Source organism: Coptis chinensis, chromosome 2 (genome assembly GCF_015680905.1).
Source record: "Coptis chinensis isolate HL-2020 chromosome 2, ASM1568090v1, whole genome shotgun sequence".
NCBI lineage: Eukaryota > Viridiplantae > Streptophyta > Magnoliopsida > Ranunculales > Ranunculaceae > Coptis > Coptis chinensis.
The window spans coordinates 58,300,724-58,321,690 of NC_141457.1; the positions used below are offsets into that span (position 1 = coordinate 58,300,724).

Here is a 20,967-nt window from a genome sequence, read left to right on the forward strand (position 1 = left end):
CTCCACCTTTATTTGCTTAGTACCTAAAGTGAATAATCCATCTCAAGTAGGAGATTACAGGCCTATTTCTTGTACCAAGGTCATATATAAATGCATTTCAAAGGTTATCACTAACAGGCTAAAGTATGTTGTACATGACTTGGTGGCTCCTAGCTAATCTGCTTTTGTCCCATGGAGATTAATCCAAGACAATCTCTTGCTTGCGCATGAAATGCTCAGAAGCTAGTCAAGACAACATGGCACCCCCAGATGTACTATCAAGGTGGATCTTCAAAAAGCATTTGACTCTGTGAGTTAGCAGACCATTTCTCTTATGTTGGACAGATATGGCATCCCAACTAAGCTAAAAAAATGGATTGAAGTCTGCTATACCACCTCATTCTACTCCCTTATCTTTAATGGAGAACCTCGAGGTTTTTTAAAAGGCATGAGAGGGCTAAGGCAAGGTGATCCAATGTCACCATATCTCTTTGTCATGGTCATGGAGCTACTAAATTCTTTATTGTTGAGGGGGCTGCACCAAAGAGATTTCCAACCTCACCTAACTTGCAAAAGAATGCAAGTTACACATCTGTGCTTTGCAGATGATGTTCTCATATTCATTAGAGGAAAAGAAGACTCAATCTTGGCTTTGAAAGGTATTTTGGAAGTCTTCTCATTGGCAACTGGATTGAATTTGAACCTTAACAAGTCTTCTTTGTTGGCTGGAGGTTTATCACATGAATATAACACTCATCTGGTTCAAATACTAGGTGTGCAGTCTATTGCTCCTCCTATAAAATACCTAGGACTGCCTCTAGTATCAGCCAGAATAAGTATAAAAGATTGTCTCCCCTTGGTGGAACGAACTACCTTAAAGATTGACAACTGGAAAAATAGGTTCTTGAGCCACGCAGGTAGATTGCAGCTTATTATTTCTATCTTGACAACATTTCACATTTATTGGGCCAAGACCTTCATACTCCCAAAAGGTGTACTTACAATGATCTCTAAGACATCTGTTAAATTCCTTTGGAGTGAAATGGGAAATAAGATGCATCATTCAAGTAGGAAAAACCTTCTTTTTCCGAAGCATGAGGGAGGGCTAGGTATACAAGACCCTGTTATATGGAACAAAGCCTTTTATTGTGGTCTTATCTACAAAATTGCATGCAAAGATCCTAGCCTTTGGGTTGCATGGACATGGTCTGAGCACATTAAAAACCATTTCTTTTGGACTATGCCGACTCCAAGGGATTGCTCATGGACATGGAGGTGTGTATTGAAGCATAGAAAAATAGCCATAAAGTTTCTCAAGTACAACATATCTACAGGAGAACAAACTTTCCTATGGCATGATCCTTGGTGTTTTCCTGGCTCATTAATTCCTTTTGCCAAGATGCCAATCTCTTACCTCTTCCTTTAGATGCCAAGGTCGGCTCCTTATTCTGAGATGGTAAATGGAATATATTGGTTAATAATCTTCCTAATGGTGAGGTTAAGAACCATATTATGACCACTGAAATAAATACACACATTTTAGAGGCCAGTGGTTTGGTTGTCTTCTCCCTCGGTGTTTTATGTTCTAAAGCAGCCTATCATGACCTTAGACCTAAAAAAGAAAAAAAGTGAACTGGTGTAGGATGGTTTGGGGAAACTAGTGCTACCAAAGCATTCTTTTAATGGATGGCAGTTTATTTTTTAGGCACCCTCGATACTTGATAATTTTACGTATTCTAACTATCTATCGTAAACACAAATAATCAATTCACGTAAAATACGTGTTTATATCAATATTCCTACTCTCAATAATGAAGTAATATCGTGAGAGTCGAGGATTCGAGTTCCACTCTTAAACCTTCAAGACTTAAATAGAATTCAACTACTTGACACAAGGAACAATGGTGAGAGTAATGTGTTATATGAAATATCTATTCTATGATTATACTCACGGATTCAATTTATACTAACAAGATCACGATAATTCAACTACAAAAATACTGTGGACTCTATGATAAGGAATTAGGATTGAATCTTTAACTCTACTTATCTACTAACCAAGAACTGTCGCACTCCAAATTGAAATGCTATCGCATAACAATTGGTAAATCTAATCCCTAACTATTCATGGTAATATCTACCAAGTAATAACTAGCATGTAAAGCATTAAACCCATTCTCATGGTGAACTAATTACTTCTAGAATTGAATAGATTATCAGGACGAATTCTAAGCTAACAAAATCAAGTTTTCTTCAAGGCTTCCTCAACCCCTCTAATGGAGGGTTAGCCTAAGTCATTAAACTATCATTTCTCATGGAATCTAAACAAGACATAATATAAAGATTTGAACTTTACTTGTTTAAACTCAATTGAAACTACTCATGCAATAATTGAATTAAACTAATAATGACAAATAAGTAAATCTAGGATTTAAGCTAATAAATAAATGAAAATGAAACTAGATTATGGAGAACTAATTAACTTTATTTATCTAATGAATAACAATAACAATAATTTAATACTAAATTTAAGGCAAGAATAAAACTAATTAATTAATGTAAAACTAGATCTAGAACTAAGGTTTAATGGCTACTTTTCTTATCCTAAACTAATTTATTTTTCTAACCTAACTATCTACCATTAACAAAGAGCTAAGCTTTGGTTTTATATGTTCAGATCAAAAATCGTGCATGGGCTTGGATCCATGTTTTGGGCCAGATGCCCAAAACAATCTTTCAAAAAAGGCCTCTTCAGCTGCAGTTGACTTCGACAGACTTTTTGTCCACTTTTGCTCCTCTGATTAGGCCAAGGCTTAGACCATTGGAAAGCTCTTTCCGATCCGGTCGTTTTGACATAAGGTAGGCCCAATTCCGAGGTCTGAATCCAAAGATATGGTCTTCGAAGTTCTTTGACTTTGTATTGTTTTTACGCCCGCGTGGACTTTGACTTTTCATCTTTTGACCGGGCTTTACAGAGGCTTTGTCTTCTTGGAAATTGGCCTTTAATCATAGAACTCATAGCAACCGACCTTTGCTCCTTTATCTCGCTAAAGTGGCACATTTACATTATAATGGACTTTGAAGCACGAAATGCATAAAACACGTATGTCGATTATTAACTCTTACTTATTATTCACATAATTGGTTTAAAAGTACGATTGTTAAGGGGTTAAAACTATAGTTTTTGGCTCTTATCACCTACCTACTCAAGATAGGCTCATGCACAAGATAGTCTTAAGCACCTCCATTTGCTGCTTCTGTAATTGTTCACGGGAGAACTCTAAGCATATGTATTTTGATTGCCAATACTCCGCAAATGTTTGGTCAAGAGTAAAGCAGGCTTTAGGACTAGGACACGAAGTGAAAATTTTAAATGAAGAATGGTGCAACATCATCAATAGCTGCAGGAAAAATTCCCCCTATGCTGAAGTTTATAAAGCTTATGCGTTACCACAATTGGTTATATATTATTTGCGAAAGGAATGGGAGGAGGTTCAAAATCAATCTACAACCCATGACACCTTACTCAATCTTGAAGGACATGAAACTATACATTAGCATCAAAATTGATTATGTACTTGGTGACATCAAGGCCTTACTCACAAGGCTTGATATACAGGTTCAATACAAGACTCAAAACCCTATTTTCTGCGGATCGAAACTACCACCTAGTGGATTTTTTCAAACTCAACACGGATGGGTGCATTTGCTAATCAAAGAGTTGGTTTTGGAGGCTTAACAATGAGACTAGGAAGGAAATGTTCTATTTACACGTACTTTCAGGAGGAAGTGGGGTCTAGGAGGTCAGGTTCTGTTTCAAGAACTTAAAGCTATTGAGGTGGGTCTAACCCATGTCTAGAGAATGATCTTAAGTACATTCAAGTATGCTCAAACTCTCTTGAGCCATCTAGATTCTAAAGGGAAAAGAAACCGCACCATGGTATTGTATGAACCTAGTAGAAGCCATAACTAAGATAATTGCTAATCTTGTTGATGTTAAACTTTGTCATGTATATAGAGAAGTTAATAGGAGTCTGCAGACTATCTAGCTAGTTTGTCACACTTAGCGATGATCGATATGTCTCAGAATTGTCCACCTCTTGATTACGTATAGCGAGATTACTACTCTGCAGAGATGTCGAGGAGCGGTTTATGTTAGAATCTAATGCAGGTCTAAGGGTCAACCTAACTCTTTTATCTTCTTTTTTTAAAAAAAAAACTTTATTTATTCCCACTTTTGCAAATTACGGATAGAATTAGAGACCTTTAAGTGTTAATTGTGTTAATTTGTTTTCTTTTTAAGAATTGAGTTTCCGCATTCTTTACAAACTGGATATGATAATTAATGGGTTCATTTGATGATTGGATTGGGCGGAGACCCTCCAATCCAATGTAAAATGGTGTTATGAGTATTTTTTAACATTTTGTGTACTTTTGTTATGCCAAAACTTAAATGGTTAACTCTTAAATAGTATTCTAAGAATAAGTTTTGGGCTTATGTCAATCTAATTTAGCCATCTTTTTTTCAATATCTAGAAATTAGCATTTAACATGCACTTCAACTAGGGTAGGGAATCGAGTCGGGTTTGACCCGAATTCGACCCGACCCAAATTAGAATAGTTTAGGTTCGGGTCAATTTTCATATTCGTTTATTTATTCGGGTCGGGTTTGAATTCAGGTCTGTCGGATTCGGGTTAGGGTTCAGATATAATTTTTAGGTTTTTATTTTTTTTAATTTTTAGTGTTATCCGATTGGGTTGGTCGGGTTCGATTCGAGTTCGGGTCGGATTCGGGTTGAAGATTTCAGTTTTATTCGGATTTAGGTTCGGGTTCGGATATTGTCAAACTATTCGGGTTCGGATTCGGATATAACCATATCCGACCCAAACCTGACCCGTTCCTTGCCCTAACTTCAACTAGCTTATTGGCTGCTACCAACTACACACCTTCACATACTTATACGACCCTCTGCTTTGCTAACATAGGTAATTCCATCAAATCATGTTCTTAGTGAATATCTTTAATTTGACTTGATCTTGCTTAAACTTTTTGATCTAAAACAACTTGAGCACTCTCGAAACCGGCAAAACTTTCTCTACTATTAATAACTTAATGTCTTTGGAGAGTGTGTAAAAGTATTACTTGTGCACCTTTGTAATCTCTGCGGAAGTGTGTGAAATACCTAGGATACACTAGGATGGTGGAGGTTTACGCTCTACTTAACGAAGTCTATGAAACAAGAGATGAATCCTCAATGTAAAGAAGAAGATGTTAGGAGATAAATTGATAACTTTGATTCAGAAAAATAATGTATTGGATGTCTCATTACAATGCATAGATCTACTTATATAAATAACTCTACTTTTACTTGGGACTCAAGAAATAGAATACTACTAAAACTATTGGACTTCTAATTCTAGCTAGACTCTTAATAATAGTAGGTTACTAAATAAACTATGTTGCTTCTTCGATCTTCCCTTATTAGCTAGGAAATACTAGCTTGATGTTCTACATCACTTTGATATTGAGTAGCCCTTTATAGGGGTGTATGGGTATTCGATTACATTTGAAACCGAACCTAAATTGAACCGTTTAGAGCAGTTCTGGTCCTAAAATGTTAGACCCATTAAAAGCTGGTCTTCAAGAACCGAACCGACCGGAGCTATTAGAAAATAGCAAAAATCTGTGGGTACCGAATCGATCAAAAACCGAAACCAATTATTATGATTTTGATATATAAATTGTACTAAAAATTATAGTATATCATTTGCTTAGGTGTAAAAGTCTATTAAACATATATATAGCATATAGTGAATGTGTGTTGTTAATGTATAATAAATTACACTAAGTAAATATGTTTTTTAGAAATGTTAATAATAATGTCAACGTGTAAACGTATACTATGAATAAACTAATAATACACTATATATATATATATATATATATATAGTGTTTGATATATTACACGTGTATGTATAGGATGATGAATACGTACATGCAATGCTAACAATTGTGGTACAATTAATTATTTTACGTGTTAAAATTTAGTGTAATATATATTTACATAGGACGTATGTATGCGTGTACATATAGTATATGTACACGTGTTTGATTTAAAATGTGAATTATTGCACGCGTACGTACAATTTATGATCGAGATGTATTAAAGTTTTTAGATAACTTCCAAAGATTATTGAAATTATAACCATTACTTTTTATGAGAGGGCAAAAATATCAGGTGGCAAGTGTAATTAAAAACCAACTTTATTTTATATCGGTCACACTATAAACCAACTTTTATAGCGTTTACATGATTAAAAAAATAATTTTAACAATAATAATGGGTATGGTTCTGGGTTTTCTAAATATAAGAAAAAAAACCGAAAAAACCGAACCCAATAGAAACCGTTAAAAATAAAACCAAAACCGGTAAGAACCGAACCATAACCGATCTATGAACACCCCTAGCCTTACTGAATGAGTGGATTTTTATTATTTTTATTATTTATTTATAATTACGATGAAAACAAAATGTCACTTTACTATTATCTTATTATTTTTGCTAGACGTATATTACGTAGGGTCGTCGCAACCAAGCAGCCCCCCCCCCCTGGTGAGGAAGACATTGTTTATATAGCGTTGAAAGTTTCTTTTTAACAGTTTATGGCTGTTCTTTCGCTCAAATAATTTTGTATCACTGATTTTAATACTAAATATTTACGGAATATTGAGATCATGTGATTTATCTAGAATGGAACTATATATATTAACAAAGATTTATTTTTCATTGAACCCTACTCTCTGTCTATATATGCATATATGATCTAAAGCAAAGTACACTATCCAAGAGTACAATCAAAAGCAATAAGCATGCCAAAATTCTCAATTGTTTGGGTATTGAACTCATATTGCCAATGGCGCTAGATGTCTTACCGTTTAAGTGGCTACCACCCTCGGAATTTTCAGAAATTGAACATTGATGGTGATCCTGATTTTGGGTTTAATCTCCTTCGTTGATACATAACTAGCATAAAAACCCCCTCTAACCGAACACATGCATAAAACCTCCCTATTATTTAAAACATAACATTAAAGCCAAAACAGACCAAAATACCCTCAGTACCAAAATACCCCTTAAGGACAAACCGGCTGACGTCATCTTATGTAAATTTGTATTTACATATGACAATATAAAATTACGGTCTTCTTAACCTATTTAAATTTAAATTTTCATATGAAATTTTTTTCATAAGAAAATTTTAATTTATATTTACATATGAAAATTCATATTTACATAACCTTTGTGTCACCGTCGATGTCGGAAAAAATGTCTATGAAATTTCATATTTGCATATGTAAATTTGTATGCACATATGTAACTTCATATTTGCATATGTAAATTCATATTTCCATAACCCGCCACCTAGTTAGAACTCAAATGTCAAAAAACGTCTATAAAAATTAGGATTGTAAATATAGTTTTACAAAATGTGTCTATATAACATCAAAATGAACAATCAATGGGCAGCCACCAAGGCCGGCCGGACGACGAGAAAGAGGGCTTTCTGAGCAGGTTCTAGGGTAGAATTTCGGGGTTCCTATTTAAACCGAATCAGCGCAATTCCCCAATTGAAGGAGACTCTTCTTTCTTTTGTTTATCCCTGAATTTCAAGCACATCCCCGACTACTAGTGCCTTAACTTTTGGGCATCAGATAAATTAACGACTTCTTTAAAATGTATCTTCAACATATTTCATGGTGGAACTACAACTGTTACATAATAATAATCAACACTTTAGAGTTGAGTTACATAACGAATTGAGTTAAAGATATTTCTTACATAATTACGAGGTTTATAATGACAAGACACACAACCCAACCTAACCAAAAAAAGGTCTAAAAGAACTCGCGATCAGGCATGATAAGAGGGGCTAAAGAGATCATACATACAATGCTCCTATTACCCATTGAGTGCATATCCGAACCCAAACTGTTGTCCAGCCAACATCTATAAGATCAGAATCGTCAGATTGTGAACTGCTCCAACCTATAAGAAGCATGCCTGCGAATACATGCTCGCTAGAGCAAAAAATCGATGATGAAAAACATATGCTTAATATGCAATTGGACGGGCTTTAGTTTCCTTCTTTTCTTTTTCCCATCTTCTAGATCTTCCGATTGAAGAAGAGGTTTCCTTCCACCTGCAACAACAAAATAAATACCAAAAGATAGTAACACTTATCACCACTTCCTTTGGATTGAATTTCAACGGCTATAATGAGTTGTTGAGAAATACCCGACTTGGGCGAAGGATGGTGGGGAAAGAAAAGTAGTGGATGATCCAGCCATTTAATAACATAGTACATTATGGATAAAATGGTCATTGAGCATCCCAAGAATGAGGGTGCTTGTAGATACACCTTTGGACTTTTATGGAGACCATTGCATATATAATCTCGGGGCTCACTTGAGAGAGCAGTGTACAACAAGTACGCAGAATACACTGAAATAACATAAGCGGGCAAGAGGCTGCCGTTTACCTGTTTTGATGTCCAAAAATCCTGAACTTGGTTATTATAGAATTTATAGGTGGTCATCAAAGTGATATGAAAAAATAATAATAAATCCAAAAATGAATCAATGATAACATTGAGTACACAAGTGACACTGAGGTTTCGTTATATTAGTCACTGGTTATTGGGAACTATTCTCCCAAATGACTCTAGTTAACATGCACTCTAATCGTTTGGGGACAAACATCCAATATAAAAGATAAATGATAAATAAATAAAAATATCATACCTAAGGATGCAATGCAAGAATTGCATATCCAAATGCAAGAATCATGGTCATGACGATGAAGAAAACGTTGAGACCACAGTCTTGGCCTGCAGGGTTGAACCAAATGAAGACAAGTCCTGAGAATGTAAATGCAGCAATGTAGCATCCGACTGATACTACAAGTAATGCAGCATACCTGTAATAAAAGAAAGATTAAGGATGAAATGATCCCGACACCGTCAGAACCCAACAACTCATCAATTGTATCGGCATGTAAGGCCAACCAATGGGATCATCATCAATTAATATGCTCCTAATAGTATATTCCTTAACCCACTTCAATCCATAATCTTTCATTATTCAAATCTCCATATAATCTCGAACAGAAAGAACAACGCAAAGACAGTCTCCCAAAACCAACAAATAAGGACTATCTTCGCCATAATAGTGCTATCAAGGACTGGGAAATGGACTTTGATGAAATTCCTCTGTATCTAACTTGAAAGTAACAATAACTTTGGAAGCCATGTTCCCATTGTGAGGATGCCCAATGTACTATCCTTGAAACTATCGTTTAACATTATTTATCCATCTCCACTTGAAACTATACCTTCCCAAACTACGCGTTTTCAGATGCGGAACCTTCTTCATCATTCTCCATAATCCTTATAACCTTAAACACTTGAGAAACAGGATCAAATCCAAACCCAGTTACAATATCCTTAAGTCTACACTTATCAGGTTTAGGTACTACTATATGCTTTAGAGTAATAGGATTCCAAATAAAATAAAGGCGTCAAAAAAAAAAACCAAACCATGACAAGAATCCATTTGAGGAAAAGGTCTCGGATATTTGGGAAGATATGATTTAATTGTAGTATCAAGAACCTCTAAGTTTTCATGACTAATCAAGTGATAAAAAGAACACAAGGGGAGTTTTTTTTAATCACCTTGGCGTGGTGCATTTTGATGAAATGAGGATGTTTGATTGCATTGAACCAAGATTTGCTTACCCTTTTGGATTTAAAGAGGATTTGATTGGTAGTCTTGATAGAATGTTGAAGAAGATTTCGATTGGAAGCTTGGACATGAGAAGTCTTCTGATTCACTTTCTTCTTCTTCAATCTTTCTTTTCTTTCCCGATGCCATTTTGATGAAAAAAGGTAAAACGGGTAATAAAATAAAATAGAAAATAGAAATTGGACTGGGATTTCGCTGATATTGGAAAGCAGGGAGTTTATGTGATATTGGCCGATAAATAGGGAGGTTATGTGATATGGACCGATAGGAAGGGGTTTACACTCATCCGGATTAAAACCAAGGGGCTGAGCCCCATTTCTTGGCTGCAAAAGGGAACCCAGGACCTGCAGTAGTTAGTGAAGTTGTGTACAGGAACAAATGCAAGTAATGTTTTAGGGGCCTTGAGCATTAGATTTTAGATAGTTTTCATTATTATCTTTTCCCCCTTGGACTTATTTTGTTGTTACATTTATTTTTCCATTTCGGGGAAATTTTGATATAATGTACAATGGATCATAATAGTTTGAGCTCAGGCACTTCTTAGGTTTCTTTGTCGACTTCGTTAGTGGGAACTCATCTCTTTCTGTCCTTTGGAGATATCAAAACTTCTTTTAAAAAAAAGTTTATTTACACCTTCTCCATAATAGGATTTTGGAATATATTTGGGTGTTGAGTGAGCTATCAATCCTTACACGAAGCAACAATTGTAGCAGGAAGGAAAACATGGCTATAATGGTTTGTCTTCCTTCCAAGGAAGAAGATTTTCAGACCAAATTAAATAAGAATTATTATATACAGCTGAAGTGAAACAATGTGAATATAAAGATTTGTTTAAATAGTTTTTTTTTTTTTTTTTTTTGCTAAGTGAGCATAGATTTCATTAAAAGAATAAGAATTATAGGGGTTGAGAAAAGGGAAAAGAAAATGAAAAGTAGAACATGCACAGAGACACATGTTCATGATTCTGTGTGAAGGGAATGAAAATCAACCCTACTAGGTAGGCCTCAAATTCATCCCCGAGCACCCAAAATCAGTCATTCAAAATGATAGTAAAGTGCTAGACTCAGCCTCCCCACTTATAAATCCATGGGGCCTACCATAGTACATACACAAGTCTTCACTTTCGCCATGGAGTGGGCATGCTTCTCCACCTAATCAACTGTAAAGTTTGTTTCCCTCAAGTTAAAGTAATCATACAACTTTCTAGCTCATTCTTACAATGCAACCATCTTCTCTCGAGTTTCCCATGGGAGAGCACACCAAGCCAAACGAACCAAAATAGCACTTGAGTCCCGATTCTACCCATATTTTCTTCCATTCATGCAAATATAGCAATTTCAATTCTTTCCAAAATGGCCAAAACTTCAGCCAAGTAATTTGTATTGACCCTAATTTTCCTCCAAATTACAAGGAAAAAGTCACCAGCACTGGTTCTGTATGATGCCCCCAAACTTGCATTTCCTGGATTGCCCAAAGACCCCATCACAGTTAATTTTGATGGTGCCAATAGGAGGGGGAGTCCACCAACATCTCCTAATTCTTGGTGCCTTAGGCAACATGGCCTTCAGGTTCTAGGCATTCAATGTCTGAAAATCAACAATACAATTCATAGAATTCCCCGTAACCAACAGAGATGCATTTCTGATCTCTCTTCTAATCATGGATGTACACAAGGAAAAACTACACGTCTTATCTTCATGCACGATCATATTTTTGTGCTTCCAAAGTGTCACTAGAGTTCCTATCCGAGTTGCATCCCATAGTTGCTTAATCATAGTACTTCTCCCTGACGCCGCAGCACTAACCTCTTTTAAGTTTCTACATTCACTTCTAAGTTTGAACTGACTTGCCACCCATTTCCAAATTTTCCTCGCGAATTCATAGTTCCACAGCAGGTGACTGAGGTTTTTAGCACTTTTCCCACATGCTAGACATTGGGAGCAAAGGTGAATACCTTTCTTCTGGATGTTGGAATCCACGACAGCAGCATTGCTAATTAGCTTCCATGCAATTGTGGCATTTTTCTTTGGTACATTGGGCTTCAAGAGCTATTGTGACCAGTCTACCTTATTACCTTTCTTCTTGATTTCGTTGTATGCTAATTTCCCTGAGAAGATCCCTTTCATGTCAGAAGTCCACATTAGCTGGTCCTTTTCATTTGCATTCGGTGCCACTATAGACTAAATTGAGCATAGTTTAATAAACACAACTATAGATTTGTCACCTACAGAAACAGATAATGAAGATTCTCTGCCACATCTTTATAGGGTCTTGTAAAGGTTGTATTTCATTAACCTTACAGATGTAGGCAATCTTTGGGGAGAAAGGTGTTTGAGGGATTGAATTGACCGAGTTCGTATATGAAGAACTGCCTACGTATCAAGTTATCTCTGCTGGGGGGAGACTTGAATCAGGTCAGATGTAGTTCCTCATCCTCTTTATATAGGCAAGGTGCTCGTGCCTCCTGCTCTCACGCGTCAGGTCAGTTTCAAGTCTTTAGGTCACTTGTGAGCCATGATGGCGAGTTATGGTCATATACTGTGATGCGCACCTGAAGCTTCGGGCTTGATGATAGTTATAAAGGCATACGTTACTAGCCGTTGTGGGAAGAGGAGAGTGAGTAGTGAGGAGATCGATCGCGAGTGGTAGATCGTCTACCTTACTCGAGTCACTTTGAAGCGAGCTCAGGATGAGTAATTGAGATCGGTCGGTGATGACATCGCCCGGCCGAAGTTACATAGGTCGCTGCCGAGTTGAGTCACTATGGAGTGAGGTCAAAGGGCGATGGTATGAGATGAGTTGGTAGTTCTATTTATGTTGGACCGTGTTTGATATTCATTAGATGTGAATATTACTCCCTCGCACAACCCCATCTCGATAGGTTGTTTTTTTGCGTAAAAGCGACCTAATGAGAGAGAACGATAGCACGTGTTTTAGCACATGTGAGTATGTGAACCGTTGTGAACAGAAATAACAACCGCCTAGTTTCGTGGGATTTGAAAAGACACAACATAAGGGTATGTGTCAGTCTAGGGTTTTAGTGTAATCATGATGTGCCTTAGGAACTGAAAGGTTTTTCTTGAACAAAACCGCATCTGAAGAATTAGATAGACACCGTTTTGTCATTTTTTCAGAACTTAAGAAAGGTTTTAGAGTATCTAGGTTAGTCTTTCTACCATTTTCGTTTTTTCTTCTTGCTTTGAAGGTTCTTTGCTTGTAATCTTGTTTAGGTTGTTGTGTTGTGAGAAAAGAGAGAGAGAAAGTGAAACATGTCTAACTCAGATAACACTCATTCTAACGAAGTAATAGAGGAGTCGTTAGGGTTTGAGAGTGAGGAGGAGGTGGTAAAATCTGATTCTCAGAATCACAGTAGCGTAGTAGCTCGGTAATTGATAAAGGTTTTTGTTTCAAGTGGGTTTCCCCCTAGAATCGTAGATAAGTGTGTTGTTAGAAGATTTGTAGATTTAAGAGAAGCTTATGGTATAATGGTTAGCGACTTGGAAATACACAAACTGGGGGAGGATGCAGATGTTTTTAGTAATGTGTTCGTACTGCTGGGTTACGGGGTTGTTATATGTGAGTGGCAGTTGAAAGCTGGAATGAGGATTGATAACCCATAAAAACTCAATTAGATTACTTTAACCTTATTCTTACGGTATCAATAATTTATTTCCTACTCTCACATATATATTTATGCAATATATAGAGTACGGAATCGTTCCACTCTTAACTCTCCAAACTTAAACAAATTCAATTGAACAAACACAAAGAACAATGGTGAGAGTAATGTGTTATGTGAAATTTCTATTCTCTGATTATACTACTGGATTCAATTTATACTAACAAGGCGATAATTCAAATAACAAGGTATGAACTAAAATGATTCAATGATAAGGAATTAGGGGGATTTGAATCCACCTTAACTTAATTTAATTTACTAATCCATCTAATAATCAGAATGAACTCGAATCGCCACGAGAACAATTGGTTGTTCCTAATCCCTTGTTGTTTATGGTAATCTCTACCAACTAACATCTAGCATGTGAAGTATTCAACCCCATTCTCATGGTGGACTAATTACTTCTAGAGTTGAATGGGAAATTACTTAATTATTCTATGCTAATCGAAATCAAGCTTCATCAAAGTTTTTCAACCCCTCTAATGGAGGTTTAGCCGAGAATCATAAGACTATCATTTCTCATGGAATCTAAACAAGACATAATATAAAGATTTGAACTTTATTTGTTTAAACTCAATTGAAAAACTACTCATGCAATAATTGAATTAAACTAATAATGACAAATAAAGTAAATCTAAGGATTTAAGCTAATAAATAAATGAAAAATGAAACTAGATTATGGAGAACTAATTAACTTTATTTATCTAATGAATAGCAATAACAATAATTTAATACTGAATTTAAAGGCAAGAATAAAACTTATTAATTAATCTAAAACTAGATCTAGAACTAAGGTTTAATGGCTACTTTTTCTTATCCTAACCTAATTTATTTTCTAACCTAACTATCTACCATTAACAAAGAGTCAAGCTTTTGTTTTATACTTTCAGATCCAAAAATCGTGCATGGGCTTGGAGCCATCTTTTTATGCCGGAAAACGGGCCCAAAACTTAATTTCTTTAGTCCAAAATGGGCTCTTCAAACAGAATTGGCTTTTGACAAACGTTTCATCCACTTTTGCTCTTTAATTGGGTCAAGGCTTTTAACCATTGAAAAGCTCTTTTCCGGCCGTCGTTTTGACATAAGGTAGGCCCAATTGAGGTCTGAGTCCAAAGATATGGTCTGGAAGTTCCCGACTTTGTGCACCGCTTTTACGCCTCGTGGACTTTGACTTTTCATCTTTTCCGATTTGTTTGGAGGTTTGTCTTCTTAAAAATTGGCCTTTAATCACGTAACTCCTTAGCAACTGACCTTTGCTCCTTTATCTTGCTAAAGCGGCACATTTTCGCGACATAATGGACTTTGAAGCTTTAAATACATAAAAACGAATCGATGTAACTCTTATTATTCACATAATCGTCTAAAAGTACAATTGTTAAGGGGTTAAAACTACAGTTTTGGTTTCTTATCAAACCACCCCAAACAGTATTTTGCTTGTCCTCTGCCAAATATGAGAAAATTAGAATAAGAACCAAAAATGGAGTTCTAACTACTCGTTCGGTTTGAGTGCGATTGCATTTACCATATGCAATGGGCCTTAAACCACTAGGAATTCCCTAGTGAACGAGTTATAGCCTAAGTGAGAGTTTTCGATGAAGGTACTCACAAACTTTATCTATACTACTAACGACTAAGAAATAAAACTATTGTTTCCTCATTCATGTCTCAACTATCTATACATCTCACTAGCAAATGAATAAGAATAACCAAGTCAAAAACCTAAGCTAATATATGCATAATAATCAATCATCTATGATACAAATATATATACTATGAGTAATATTATGAAATGCCTAGCAGGTTCGTTTATGAAAACTTCGAATAAGCGTCCCCAAGTAGGTCCTCACATAAATGTCAAGACAAAACCACTCTCGATTTTCATTTCAAGTTTTATTCCTCGGTGTGTAGTGGGCACACTTTACCTTACAATCCTTCAATGCCAAACAAGGAAGCGGAGCTCCATCAAACACATCTGCACTTACTATCACATTAACCTATTCCTAAGCGAGTTAGAGAGGTCTTCTTATTAGGTGTTGCGGGGATTAGGAGATGGTATAAGATGGAAGAAAATGGATATTCAAAGGAAGTCCGGGAGATAATGAAGTCTTCATATTATGTAATTTAGAAAACCTTGTTATTTTCTTTTTTTTGCTTCTATACTTTGTTTCCATCCTTAGCCGTATTTTTCTTTTTCTTTTCTTTGGCTTTTGACTCCTTTTATTCTATTTTTGGAGTTTTATTTATTTCTATTTTTTTTTTCTTTTCCTTGGATGGAAACTTCTTTTCTTTCGGCCAACTAACTAATTTTGTTTACTAATGTGTTTTTCTCTTCTTCTTTCTTCCTCATTTCTATTCTCAGACTTATTCTAGATTGGGTAAGTTCAATTTTTATTTTGTTTTGTTTTGTAACAGGGTAAAAGGAATTGTGGTTTATGGAAGGCTAAAGAAAGGCTCGCCGAGGGGCTTAATTTCTTCAGCGGAAAATAATTCATAGGTTTGAATTTCTAGCTATGTCGATCCAAAAGACCCTAAATTCTAAAGCAGATATGGCATAGTGATCAAGCAAGTGGATGTGATTTTCTATCCGATTTTGCTTCTCCCCTTGTGTCATTTCTCAAATGTTTCGGCCATATAAGGCTTTAGGCTATATCTCCACAGATTTGTAGAATAAGTCTTACAGCCTAGATTTGAAACTTTCTTGCTAACAATCATAGATACTCATGTAATATATTTATAGATTGATGCAAAGATTATTACCTCACGTATTAACCTAAGGTTTCTAACAATTGATACGTCCTGGCTCATTGAGACTTCTAGTTGTTAAGGCATAGAGAAAAGAAAACAATACCAATATTCCTAATTGTATAGCATAAACTTATTTATTTATATTTTTGAAATTTTTAACTTGAAAACAAATGCATATTATACATATCTATATCCTAGGATGCCTTAATTACCGTGTTTCTATGCCTGACAAAAGGCATGCTTTTTGTCCTCAAAGCATTTAAAATAAGAGGGTAGAAATACCATGGGGCTTCGTAAGAGTGGAATATCTACAAAACAAGGTTATAACATACTAATATAGGAAATAAAAAAATGGTCAGGAGAATATGGCGGATACGATAAGTCAGAGAATGAAAGTATGGAAAAATAAGGATGTGGGTTTAGCACAAAACTCATTCATAGTATAGGTAGGACTGCCCCCAAGTCTGAAAAATGCAGGTGTCAAATGGTTTGTCTTTTCCTCAAGTATTTGTTTACTAAGTGGATTTAAAAATTATGAAGCACGTATCAAATAAAAAGGATCGAAAGTGCAAACTCGAGATTCCTTTGAAAGGGTGGAAGGAGGGGAGTCTAGATGGTTGTCACAAGAAAAGTAGTTCTTGATATGGTGAATCATCACCTCCCTTTAAGAAACTCATCAATTCTCATCTAGATTGGTCATATCCACGCTACTACGATAGTCCTCTACATCTTTGAGAAAGTCATCTATCTCATCCTCATCCGCATATGTGTATCACCAAAGTGTAGGGATGAAAATGTTGGAGTCTGAAATTCCAAAGGAAAGAAATTTGGGCATATGATTATTAAGGAACGGTTGTTGAAATAATCCGAAAGCAAAGCTCGATCATGCTAACTCTCCATCCATCCTTAACTGGGTAACCGTGGTTCTTTGTTTTAAAAATATTGACTTCAACTGCAAGCTGGCCAAAAGACATGGACATTGAACCATCGTGAGAATTAATGAGCCGCATTGGCGTGAGAGCGTGAAATGACGCCTAAGATGATCGGACAGTGCAGTCAACCCACTTCTCAGATCGAGGATGAAAAAAATCAGCCGGATAGTAGAAATCCTGAATTTTTACCGTAACATTTTCACCACACCCTTAGATATTTTAATAGACCGATCGCCTAATTGTAAATGTCATTTTAGTAGGTTGCATTTGCCTAGGCCTATTTGTCTATACAAATAAAAACGGAGTAAGTTAACACTTGCCCTCGTGTCTAATAACGCTGTCGTCAGATAGGAATCTCCTAAGGTGCATTGTATTTAGGATCTAATTGTGGTCCTTGTACTTAACAATTCCATTATGTCCAGATAGAGTGGGAATTGTTCTGTAAAAAAGGCATCTTTTGGTATATTGGTCCTACGCTTAGAAGTACACAACTCCTTAAGAAACTTAGCATGGTGTGGTAGCTTTTTAATAGCTTCGAGGAAGCGGAAGATTTATAGTTAGATTCTTTGAAAATGTCTCTAATCTCCTCATAATTAGTATCCCTAGTTAACACGGCTAATTTTTGTGGAAACGGTGGTTTATGTCTATATTTAGCAATGGTATCACCGGATGTTTAACCGCGGCTTTCGCTTAGGTTGTGTCAGAATGGTACCTCTGGGTTGGTAGGGCTCTTCAGTTTCTTTTTCGTATCTAGTAAAATAGCAGGTAGAACTATCGGGTGGGGTAACTATAGGCATAGTTACTTTTTGTTATCAACCACTCACGTAACGGAGAGTGGTGATGGCCTTTAGCTCACCTACATTTTCATATTCATTACTAGTATTATTGGTTACCTCAAAGATTGTGTTTGTTGTTTTAGGATTAGGTATTTCGTGACTCGAAACACACCTTGGGTCGATTTATCTTGGGGCCAATTGTCGGGCTTAAATTATTAACGGATTAGAAGCCGTTGGTTAGATTGAGCCATGGTTTGAAAAAAAGTTTTTGGCTCACTTCTTGTATGAAGGTGTCAAGAAGATCCGTTACAATGGTGTAGTAGTCTGTGTGGTGGATCGAACTATTTCCGCGGAATTATTTATGGGTGGATTTTGATAATTATTATTTACCTAACGATACCTTATTAGCATTATAATTATTATAACTACCTTGACCTTGTGCTTGTCCTTGTCGAGGTTGCACTTGGTTGTTATAATTATTAAAATTACCCCGACCGCCCTTGTCGTGGTGGAGCTTGGTTAAAACCGCTGGCCTAACATATTGATTATCACTCGGAGTGTGACGGTTGGTTATTTCTCCAACCAAGTTGGGATTTTGTCTCCGCGGGCTTAGGTTCACTATTAATGGAACAAGCCCGTTCATAGGCTATAGACATGGGAAGCCGGGATGCTCGTGGCTCCAAATAAACTACATGGATTTGAATTTACATTCACATTTTGGATAGGCTTTTGTTGAACGTAAATGGCCTCTACCTTTTAGTGAGTGATTCGATTGAGCTTTAAGCTCGAACGGTTTAATTTCAAACATACCGGTAGCTTTAACTGTATTTGATGAACTAGCGGAGCGTGGATATCGCCACTACCCCCGCTTGTTTTTTTCGCTTTTAGTTTGATCCCTCTAAAATTTATAAGCCTCCTCGGCTCCTTTGTTTAAGAAACTACCCCCATTCATTATGTCAAGGACTTCTTTATGTTGGTGTAGAAGTCCTTGAAAAAGTACCTAACTAACGGGTCTTTTCGCTAAGTTATGATGTGGACACTCTATAAGCGAGATCGGTAAAACGATTCCAAGCCTCCTCAAAATGATTCATGAGGATTTTGTCGAAAAGAAATGAATCTTGGAAAGCATCTCATCCATCTTTAAAGGGTAAAAAATGTTCCATAAAAAATTGAACAAGTTTAGCCCACGAAGTCCACGTAATTAGCGCCAAGCAGCTTAACCAAGACGCCTTTATCGGGTTAAGGTGAAAGGGAATACCCTTAGTTTAATTTGTTCCGCACCAACCGTAGGATAGTGGAATGTTGTTAGACTTGTTCAATCCTACGTGTAGCCGATATGGTTTTTCATGGTCTAATCCATGAAAAACGGTAACAAATTAAAATATTTGGGGATTCGGAAATCCCCGTGGTCTGCGCTAGACGATGCATGATTGGGGGCTATCGCCAAGGCTTTATAAAAGTCCGAAGAGGAGTTTCTCCTTCCCCAGCATCAGGTCGCGGTGTGTGTGAAATAGTAGCTAGAAGTGTAGGGGTGGTATACTAGATAGAATTGTTTGTCGACGTTATCAGGTGATTACGCTTTGGTGTTTTTATTCGACTAGACCTTAATCTCATACAAGGCTAAGACCAAATTTAGCCTATATCATCAACACTCCAAACAATCTGGATATACTAGTATAAACCTCTAACAGAGACGCGAGGCGTGGAAGAAAGGAATACCTGACAAGGCCCTTGCTTTCGCTTATAAATAGGCCTTGTTTTACGATGTTCGCAGTATATAACAAGTTAGAACACTGAAAAACTTGAAAAATCAAAATTTAATCAAACCGTGAGAAACTGAAAAACTCTAGCTTAGTATGCCACTTGCGGCCACTTAGTGGTGTCGGTCCAATCCCGTAACTTGAAGTGATGTTGTTTTAGTAGTGGTCAGGCCCACTATGGGGGCGGTCATTGTTGTAGCTTTGGGCAGAAAAGGCCGGTTAGTGATAAGAGCCCAAAACTGTAGTTTTAACCCCTTAGCAGTCATACTTTTAGACCAATTATGGAGTAATAAGTAAAGAGTTAATACCGACACGCGGTTTTTATGTATTTCAGCTTCAAAGTCAATTATGTGCAGGAATGTGCCACTTTGATGAGATAAAGGAGCAATGGTTGGTTACTAAGGATTTCGTGATTAAAGGCCAAGATTCAAGAAGACAAAGCCTTTGTAAAGCCCTGGTCAAAAGATGAGGAGTCAAGGTCCACGCAGTGCGTAAACAAGACAAAAGACAAAGAGAATCCTCCAAGACCATATCTTTGACTCAGACCTTGAATTGGGCCTATCTTATGTCAAAACGACCGACTCGGAATGAGCTTTCCAATGGACCAAGCCTTGACCCAATCAGAGGAGTAGAAGTGGACGAAAAGTTCGCTGAAGCCAACGGCAGCCAAGAGGCCTTTTGGATCGAAACTGAAGTTTTGGGGCCCGATCCTCCGCCCAAAACATGACTCCAAGCCCATGCACGATTTTTGATCTGAACATATAAAACAAAAGCTTAGCTGTTTTTGTTAATGGTAGCTAGTTAGACCTAAAATAATATAGATAAATCTAGATCTGTTTTCATTAATTAAATTAAGTTTTAGTTCCATTTTCAGCTTTTTTGTTTTAGATTAAGTCTTTGAATCATTATTCTTGATTGATTAGATAAATAAAAAATAGTTATTTTAGCAAGTTCGAATCAGGGTATTTCAATTTATAGATCTAGTTTTAATTATTGTTGGTTACCATTTCTTAGTTGTTAATTAGAATTTAATCATTGTTTAGTTTAGATTAAGTAGATTTTAATCTTGATATTATGTTTAGTTATAATAATATGGGAAATGATGTTTGATGACTCAAGGCTAAAACATCCATTAGAGGGGGTTGATGAAGCCTTGATGAAAACTTAGTTGTTTAGTATAGAATCGCCAGAATCTATTCCACTCTAGAAGGTCGTGGTTTCGCCATGAGAATGGGTGGCGGCTAACCTCACATGCTAGTTAGTACTTGGTAGAAATGCCATGAACACTCGTGGA

The 20,967-nt window shown here is 36.4% G+C and overlaps 1 pseudogene; it reads right to left on the bottom strand.

Moving 5' to 3' along the window:
- Positions 1–7,876: 7,876 nt before the first annotated feature.
- Positions 7,877–20,967, bottom strand: part of LOC147516818 (uncharacterized) — a 31,904-nt pseudogene continuing 18,813 nt past the window's right edge.